The sequence below is a fragment of the Echeneis naucrates genome, chromosome 14, assembly GCF_900963305.1.
Source record: "Echeneis naucrates chromosome 14, fEcheNa1.1, whole genome shotgun sequence".
Taxonomy (NCBI): Eukaryota; Metazoa; Chordata; class Actinopteri; order Carangiformes; family Echeneidae; genus Echeneis; species Echeneis naucrates.
Window position 1 is genome coordinate 18,733,120 of NC_042524.1, and position 9,756 is coordinate 18,742,875.

Sequence of the window (9,756 nt, forward strand, 5' to 3'; positions counted from 1 at the left end):
GGCTGAGTGCATCTGACTTCATCTCTGTCTGGCACTAAGCCACAGCTTGTAAAATGACTCCAAAGCACCACACGTAAGAAAAATGACCCAGCAGATCAGCTCAAGATTTACCACAGTTTCCTAATCACTAGGACGACTTGATTTGAAATGCAGCTTGAGGAGGGAGGTTGGTTGTAATTTCTGCTGTAGTTCTTTATCACTGTGACAGTGTTTTTTTTCCCCCATTTGATGGATGACACTGCTTTTGCTGTGTTTAGGGCCAAAGCTGAGTGGACCACCTCTCTCCAACCTTTGTCATTTATCCAAATAGCTCTCTGGTTTCAAGTGGTTTCAACTGCATCCTTTTTACTGTGTTTGATGGTCAAGAGTTTCCACTGCACTGGCCCAATGTGAAACCAAATTTGTTGTTGTACTTAGAAAGGCTGTATTTGTTGTTTAGACTTCTTCTGGCTTCAGGATTCTGGTTATGTTAGGTTATTTCATTTTATATGGAAGTAATTTAAACCACAGTGCCAAAGCTCTACAAAGAGAGCAGCTTAGTAAATAGTCATATTTAAGTTTTAAGAGTTAATTGACTGTTAAAATCATGTTGGACTTATAGACATCCCTGGAAAACCCCTGAAATGTTTCCTGTCCATGCAGACATTGAATAGGATTAATTGGAACAGTAATTAAATCTGGAGCGCTGCTCAGACCTCCAGGCCAAAGATCCCACTCAGCTTTGCATCGGCAACAGAGTCACAGTCATCAAACCGTTTTCTGTGTGTGAGTAAGATCCTGGTAAATCCCTGGAAACCCAGCAACTCCTTTTATCTCCTATTTTGCAACAACAAGACAGGACGATCACACCTCACTGTACCAGCTATCACCAGGGTTCACACCACTGCTGCTTTGACTGCTAAAAAGTGGACGGTGTGCAGTGTCATGCTAGCTGGTTTGAAATGTGAAATTACTTGATGTTGGACACAATCCACCTACAATGTTAAATCAGAAATAGATACTTTATGTGCTGTTCACCTGAAAAGAGCTTTTTCCTCTTCGTTTTTTACAACTCACAGAGAGCATGCAGAGTCAAAATGTGCTTTGCTTGAGTTTATTTTAAGAACTGTGATTTTCTCATCTTTCCTCACCTCTCAACCCCAATCGTTCCTCCAGATGTGTAGAGGGAAGTGTCACTGCTGAGAATCTTGCTGCCTCAGCACTCCCTTGTCCAGCTGCCCCAGCAGACAGCTAAAAGTCAGTGGATCCAGCTGGGCCTTCATTTATGGGATGGTTGGACAAATAAATTATGGGATTAGATAGGGGCGGTTCAGGCCTCCGATTCTCCTCGTTCTATGGGTGCCTGCTGCTATAACTCTTTGTGTCATTTGTGCAAGCAATAATTATACCTGTTCACAAAGCTCACATCCTATTGGCCTAAATGGTTGGAGGCCTTTTTCACAAACAAATCTTGTTTTTTAAATGAAAGTATTATTTCAGAAACACAATTTCGAAACAATCTTTTAAAATATATTTTTTCATCTTTATCCAATTAAATTTGCATTAGACAGCCTTGAAATATGTTGAATGCTGTCTTGTACTGCCTAAGCCAAAAAAGCTGATTGTTTCCTTCTGTGTGTGCTGCAGATACAAATCTCTATAAATCACAGCAGCCATCCCTGGATCCAGGGTATACGCTGTGATCACACTCTAGATTTCACATTAGCATATTATCCACAGTATCTGACCCAGCCCAAAGGTACAATCTACTCTCATACTTTCTTTTCTCTCCTTAAGTTTTCAAGAGCCACCCTAATCTATCACATGGAGTGGCACAGACACAAAATACTGCTAAAATCAGCTGAATGCATTCGTAACCACTCAAAGAGCAGTGATTGGCTTATTATACTTGACGTCACAGACGAGTGTATACCTTTTTGTCAAATCGTCTGGGACCAGAATACTGTCAGTCCTGGTCAGACCAGTACTTTGGCTACCCAACTCATAAAATCTCACTTCCCTATTAAATCGAGTTGCCTCAAGCATTCTTTCTTCCCCAGGAAACATATTCCCTTAATGTGGTCAGGGTAATGGCAAATGAATAATCATAACACACCGATGGCAGACGGGGGTATCATTGATCTGTCTGGAGTCAGCCCCTCTCCGCCTGCTGCATCAGCCACTCTCCTCCTATTGATACGCTCTTGCCCCTTGACCCCTGGGACAGATCAATGCCATTGATTGGAGAAGGGCAGGGACAAGGGCAGGATCTGCTGACTGGCGCAGCAGCTAGTGTGACAAGACATGATCGTCATTAATGTCCCGCTGGCTGGCTGGCTGGGATGGCTGGTCAGACGCTTTGCATCACATATTCCCCGCGCCCTGCCCCCCACCCCTCTTCCTTCACTCTCCTCCTTCATCCCTCCTACTGTTGCTGCTCCATGATCCCATTTTGTGCTGCTTGTCCTGGCTGAGAAAAGGCCATTGCATGGATACCTGTCTAATGCTCGCCTGGCATCTGTGGCACAGATATGCATCTTCAGGCGGCAAGAAGAAATTTTGACCTTATTGTCGGAAAACAGCGTCATTAGAACTGTCTGCTGCATGTCTCCTAGCTCATTCTGCATGCTTCGAGCAGGTCCTATTTTACGGTGCTTGGAAAGGCTTTTTTCCTGACACAATTCAAAGGAGGGTGACAAAAACTTTGTTCTGAATTCTCTGATCAGTGGCTAATCCCACCCTAATTAGATACCCATGAGGCCTGATGCCCACCACTTCCCATAAATTGTGTCACTGGTGCATAACAGACTTCAGTGTTTATTTTGCATGCGGTTTGAGCTTGTGGACCAATTTCAACTTACCAGTGGTTTCTATTTCCAGTCTAGACTAGAACTGAGGCAAGCGACACTCTTGTGGGCATGCAGAGGGGTGATGGGTGGGTGATGCAGGGACAGCTCCCAGACTCTGCAGTGACATGGCTGTAACGGAGCTGATTGATCACCTATATGGCCGCCTGCTGGCCCTGCTGGCTTTAACATACAGCACATTCCCAACCCCCCGTCTTTGCGTCACCAGCGTCATCACTAAACCAATCTGAGGAGACGAGCCCTCCCCCGTAGACTTCAACCTGGCCACGGTTTTGACATTGGCTGCTGGATGCACTCCTACGTGTCTTGTGCTCACTACTTGCTCTGCGTCTGCATGTTTCCTTACGGTGAAAACGTTGTGATGCAGTGACCATCTTTAACGGAGTGACATTTTCTAATTTGGCCATTTCTGTATTTCAGCAGAGTTAAAAAGATGCTGTTTTCCATTTGAATTAAAGGGCATAATCAATCAATGATAACATTTGCAGATCTTTTTTCCCTGCCCCCTCTGTCACACAGGGTCATAACCTTAATCTATCCAGGTTGTTGACGGTGATTAAGATCTGAGATTGGAGCAAGCTGTCAAGGGCAGCCCTTATTCAGGAGAGCAAGAGAATGAGGAAAAATGTGACAAATTTCCAAATTGGCCCACAGTTTAGTTTTCATTGCATGTAAACCATACAGTAAAAATAAAATGATCTGTAGCATTTACAACATCTGGAATTGATAATAGTAATGATGATTGGATCTGGACTGGAACTAATTGTTGCAGTAGAAAGATTAAAGTTTCCTGATGATTTTCCTCCCAGATGTTCATCTGAGCCATATCTGAAAGTGAAAGTTCTCATAAACAGTAAATGAACACATTTAATTTTCCCTTTAAATCCACAGACACACATTTAAATAGTTTGACTTCAGATTGTGACATTCAAATGCATATTATATTGCACATCTGTGTATCTTATTAGTATAGGCCACTGGTGTGGATGGTGTGTTTCTTCAGAGGATGGCAGAGGCAAATAGAGAATGTATCACACAGGTCATTTAGAGGTGTACTTTGTGCAGATTTTGAAATTTGGGACCATGATTTAAACAATGACAAGCAAAAATCATAACACTGCTTTCAAAGAATGGACAAATTCACATTATTGGACATTACCCATCTCAGACAGTTGTGCACCTGACGTTGATGGTTTCAAGTCCCGGTCAAAATATTGTGACAGGGACTGTTTAATGCCTGCACTGACCAAATCAACTCTTAGTGTTAGCTTAGCCAAGTTCCTTCAGTGTGAAATACAGTGTTCTGTATCTTTTCTCCCCATTTAAGCCAAGTTTTCATATTCAAGCAGGTCATGTTTTTTTGCTATAGACTGTGTAGTTCCGTCCCTATCGGGGTCCCCATTTGTGTGTCGTCTGTCTAAGATGAGTGTTTGCTCTCAAATGTGTATCAAAGGCTGTATCTGTCAATTAGTGCTCTTTTTCTTTGTGTATGCACAAAAGAGTGCAAGCTGCATTCATGGTTCAGCCTATGTTACAAGACAGTGGGATTGCTACAGTGCATCTTCCTCCACGGCCAACCAGTTCGATGCAGTGTGTGTGAGTGTCTATGTCTGTGCGCCACTGGAAAAAAGAAGAAATTGATCAGCAAAGGGAGGAACGTGTTCACCAGCAAAGGCTGGATGGAGGGTGTGAGAGAGAGAGAGAGAGAGGGAGAGAAAGAGCGAAGGCTGTCGCTGCAGACTCCTGCTGCAGTATCTCACTTTGGGTAAGCAGCTGCAGACAGGGAGTAACAGACAAGCGAGACAAGAAGACAGGTACAGACCTGGTGTGATGGGAGGGGACGGGTGGGGGTTGGTGGTGTGTAGGTGAGGGCAGTAGATGCTGGAGAGTCAAGACTCGGGGGTGGAAGGGTCAAATAAGGGAGGAGGAGGGGTGGCTGTGTGCGAGATAGTGACTTGCAGTGGAGAAAGCAAATCATTTTTTTGTTTTTGTTTGTTGTTTTTTTCTGGGTGATGGCAACCTATCGTACTGGACTTGTGACAATAGAGGAAAGAGGGAGAGATGGAAAAATAAAAGTAGAAGGTGTAGATGACAGTGTTACGACATGGCTGTCCCAGTGTCTGGAGCATGGGGGAGGAGGAGGAGCGCTGGAGGAGGTGATGGGGGAGTTAAGATGCTGAGATGGAGCTGACAACACGAGCACTGGGATGGAGTGATGGTCTGTGCTGAGGCGTGGTGGGGGGAGGAGGGTGCGGTGATGGGCGGAAGGGTGGAAGTCGTGGTTGTGAGTGGGAGGGGAGGTGGGGTAGCGGGGGGTTGTCCCACCTCACTGACCTGCGTCTGGCTGCTGCAGCTTTCCTCGGACACCTCGTCTTCGTACCCCCCTCCATCTCTTTCTTTCACCCCCTTTTTTCTCTTCCTCTACTGCTGCCCTTTTTTCCTCATCCCCAGCTCAGAGGCGGATAACAAAAGGCGCAGTCGGTGGCAGACAGAAGAGCGAGCGTGTGAGGCAATGCGTCGGGTGGCGCGGAGCATTCATTTCCGGAAGCCTCCACTTTGCCTGGCGTTCCCCAGAGAGAAGGAGACAGTCAGAGACATCTATCCGTTTTTTTTTTTTTTTTGGTTTTTTTTTTAATGTCTGAGTGGGAGGAGTTGTGAGGTGGGTGTTGGGATGGGGATGGGGTGGAGGGGGTGGGGGCAGGCTGTCGTGTGTTTGGGGACATCACAGACAAAAATTGTGAATATTTTTTTTATTTAGTTTGTTAATCTTCCTTGCTCTTTGGCATTTAATGGCTCTGGCTGCACCCGAAAGCTTGAGTTTGATAGGAGCTTTTTTATGTCCGCCTGAAGCTTGTCGCGGTTTGACACTGAAAACTTATTGCATGCCCAGCCTGCTGCCATGGTGGCAGAGTTTGGCAGGTGGGTGGTAGGATGTGGCGTCAAGGGTATTGCAGTCAGTGTTTGAAAGTTGGTGGGGGTCATGAGTTTTGGAGACATCTTGCGAAGCTATACCTGTGCTGAAGATGAGCCGGCTCTGTACTAATTCATGTGTCTTTTCACGTGGAATTTTACCTGCGTGCTCATTATTGCTGTGCAGCCACAGAGAAGAGCCAACGAGCTCTCTGGTCTTTTCTTCATTTATTAATATCTAGCTGAACACTGTTTGTGCCCACTCCTGTGGTGGACAGCCAGAGGCTAAGGCGGCGGGGCGGCTCTCTGCCTCCATCCGTCCGTGTAAATGGCCGGATGATCTACCAGACGGATCTGGGTCCTGGCATCCTGGATGAGAGAAATGTAGACTGATGATCAGCCGACGCTAGGACAAAGAGGCGAGCCCGGCTGCTTGGCTGGGGGGCTTTTCCATTTCCAGCACAAAGGCTAGTTAGCACAGAACAGGCAGTGCAGGCATGTCTGTTTGTCTGAGCCTCTGCTTTTTTCTGGGTGCTGCAATGAAGATCATTTATGTCCAAGATCATTTACCGCTATGTCCAACTAATTTACCTCTTTGTCTTCCTTTGTTACCTCTGCTCTCTTTGGATGCTGCTGTTGCTGTGTAGTGTCTGGTGGTATTTTCGAGGTTTGCGTGTCTTTGTGTGCACAGGAATCAAGCTGAACCCTGTGAACAAAGTAAGTTACTGCAGTGGAAGAAAGGAGGAACATGGGAACCTTTTTTCGCTGCTTAGGACACAGACCTTTTTTTTCCCCTTTGCAGCAGTTCGAGGCTTATAAAAGATAGACAATGGCTGTGGGCGCCTTTGGGCAGGAATTGGGTACTTTCAAGTGGCAGATATTGAGGGATAGACTGTGTGTGTGTGTGTGTGTGTGTGAGAGAGAGAGAGAGTGAGGGAGAGAGAGGGAAAGGTGTCAGTGCCACTCAGTGCCCTGCAGCTGACTGCGGCTCCTCAGTAGACTCTGTCGTACTTCACCTGCTCCCTGAGACCCTAACTTGTGAGCTCTCTTGATAAAAAATCACGGGTTAGGCTCTTGGGACGCGGGCGGAGGGCACAATCGACTTTCTGCCGAAGGTACCCAATGTGCAGTCGGAGAGAAGTGACTGATTTACTGTTCAATATGTGAATGTATACGACAGGGACGATTTAGAGGAAGTTGATGAGTACAATAAAGAGCAAATGTTTGCAGGATTCCTGTACAGTCAGTTTGTCCATCACATCGTTTATAAAGTGTGCACCTAACTGTTTGCAGGGATGTGCATGTTCGGTTCGGATTGAAAATATTTGGTTCTCCAAAAATAAATCAAGAGTGCTTTTCTTGATTGCAACCGTTTCACAGACAGAAGATTGAAATACCCGTCGACGGGGCAACATTATAATCTTCCTTTGTGCCACCAGCTTTGAATACCATTCAGGTAACACATGATCTGATTAGACATGACAGGACATCAACCACCACACCCCAGAATCATGTTATTTAACCCCTGCTACCACCACAGCACAGCAACGCAGAGACCCGGCCAATATATTTGATCCACCATTACTAAGACTGTCGCTGTGAATATGATCACTCCAGCCTCATTTAGAGGCTACAGCAGCAGTCTGCGCTTAATGCCATTGTTTTCTCATTTAAATAACACTGCTCTCATAGTTTTGTTTATGGAAGTTCGCAAACTTAATCGCTTGCTGTCAGCTAACTAATTTATATTTTCTTACTTTTTTTATACACATATAAATGAATTTTAATTCACTTCATAAATTGAAATTAGTAATATTGGTGAAATCTGTCAGCCCACTTTAAGGAAGTGTTGTATTTTATTATATATATTTTTATTGAATTTAGACTTATAAATAAATAAAAATCATAATATCAAACAATAACATCTGATTAGTTGCTAATGAATGAATAAATGAACCCCTCAGATACTAAAGCCAAATCCTAAATTGTTATCACAATTGTTTTACAGAAATGTATTTTTTTGAAGAGCTAACTGAAATAGTTCAATTTCCACACGCATTTAAAATAAGTTGATTTTAAGTGACTTAACGTGACTTAGGCTAGGGTTGAAACGTTGCTAGCTGCGTTGAGGGTTGAGAGGAGAGGGGAGAATTTAAAGTGTGCTGAATTAAAACCAACGAACACACATTTAAAATACGTAATCAGTTTCACAGGAATTAGGTTTCTTTGTCAATCTGATCTTTTTTTTTTTTTTTTTATAAAGAATTGTCACTGACATGAGATATCAGAGCCAATTGCTTAATGGTCTGAATCAATATTTAAAGTGGAGGCATAGGACAGTTCAGACAGACATATAATTCAGCAGGATGGCGTTGTGAAAAAGCAGCTCAACAGTGAATGGAAAATGAAAACATGGGACTGGTCTGTTAAAAGCAGGACAATACAAGTACAATTACGATAAATTAGGTGCATAAAAAGTGTTCCTTTCCTTCATGCTATTGAAAGGTATGAATTCATTTGCCATTACAGCTTGACCTGCTTTTTAAACTTTCAGTTTCACCCAAGGCAGCATGCTTTTCTGAAAACCTAATTTCTCCTAAATTACCCATATTAGGAATGCAGTTCAAAACAATTGATTTTCTCTCTAATACCCTCCTCTCCATCTTTCTCCCAGTCTCCAGTCTCCCTCTCTCCCTAATTATGTTTTTTTTTTCTTCCCGTCTCCCCATTTGGTTTCATTGTGAACAATGCCGATGCCAACTAATCAGTCTGTGCCTATGCCACAAAGCCCCCAGCAACAGCTGAAGGACTGCCATGCCCCATGAATACCAAACAGCCAGGCACAGTGCGACAAGTGCTGAACAGTCAGACGCAGCACAGCCAGAGCAGAGCTGGTGCCCACAAAACAGCCAGACAGTTTTATTAGGGTCTGTCTGACACGCAGCAAAGTCTGGCAGCACCCAAACCCACTGACGATATCCTCACCGCTCCCCCAACAGTAACAAAGCAGCAGGTTCAGAGCAATACGCCAAGGATCCAATAAATATCACCCCGTAAAAATCAGCTCCCGGCTAGTTTGTAACTCCAGCAATGGAGTCAGTAAATGGGGAATTCAAACTTTGTTCAAAGTCAAACTAGTTCTCAATGAGGAAGTGCTAAATTGATCTTTTGTGCCATCTAAACATTGCTCTGACTGATACGGAGAGAAGACAAAAGCTCCTTCTGGGAAATTCTGCATAAGTGATTTTTCTATAAAAGCAGCTTTTTATTGACCTTTAAAAAAAATGAAGCAACATTAATTGATTTCTGCATCTCTGACCTTTTAAATAATGTTTATTAAACACGTTGAAATTTAAAATAAAACATTTTTGAGGATAGGCAGAATGAGATACCTGCTTGCATGTCAGCCATGAATTAGTCAGGTGCACTGTGGATGTGGTCATCAGAATCAGTTCGTTTGAAGTGAGAGCACCTCTTTTAACTTGAATTTATCTTTTATTTCTGATATGCTCATGAAATCATAGTAAATCTGCAAGTGGTTGTCAAGTTCAAGTTACTTAACAGCAGGGTGTCCTATTAGTGTTTTTGTTTCTCAATTAAAGGATTTATGTGCTGTGTTGTTTATTCAACAAGTCCAATCACTCTGTTTTACTTTATCAACAGCAGTGATATGGCTAAAAAACGGACTCCAAGAAACCAACCAAAAAGCAGTAATTCAGCTTTAGCTTAATTTTGTCCACAAGCAGCTAGCATAGTGCTTCAGCAAAACCCCGAACGAACACAAACAGACAGTGCTAAATAAACTGCAGTGTATATTTCTACACTCAGCTGGTCCTTGAGTTCCTGCAGCAAAGATTGATTCAGACCTTGAATAGGTGTAGATAAACCAAAGGCTCCAGCTGATGGACCCGAGTGTGTGCGAGAGATTACACTCCATTGTTCAGAGGTGGTCATGTAACACGCCGCGCCGCCACATCACTCCCTGATAAAAGTAATAAGA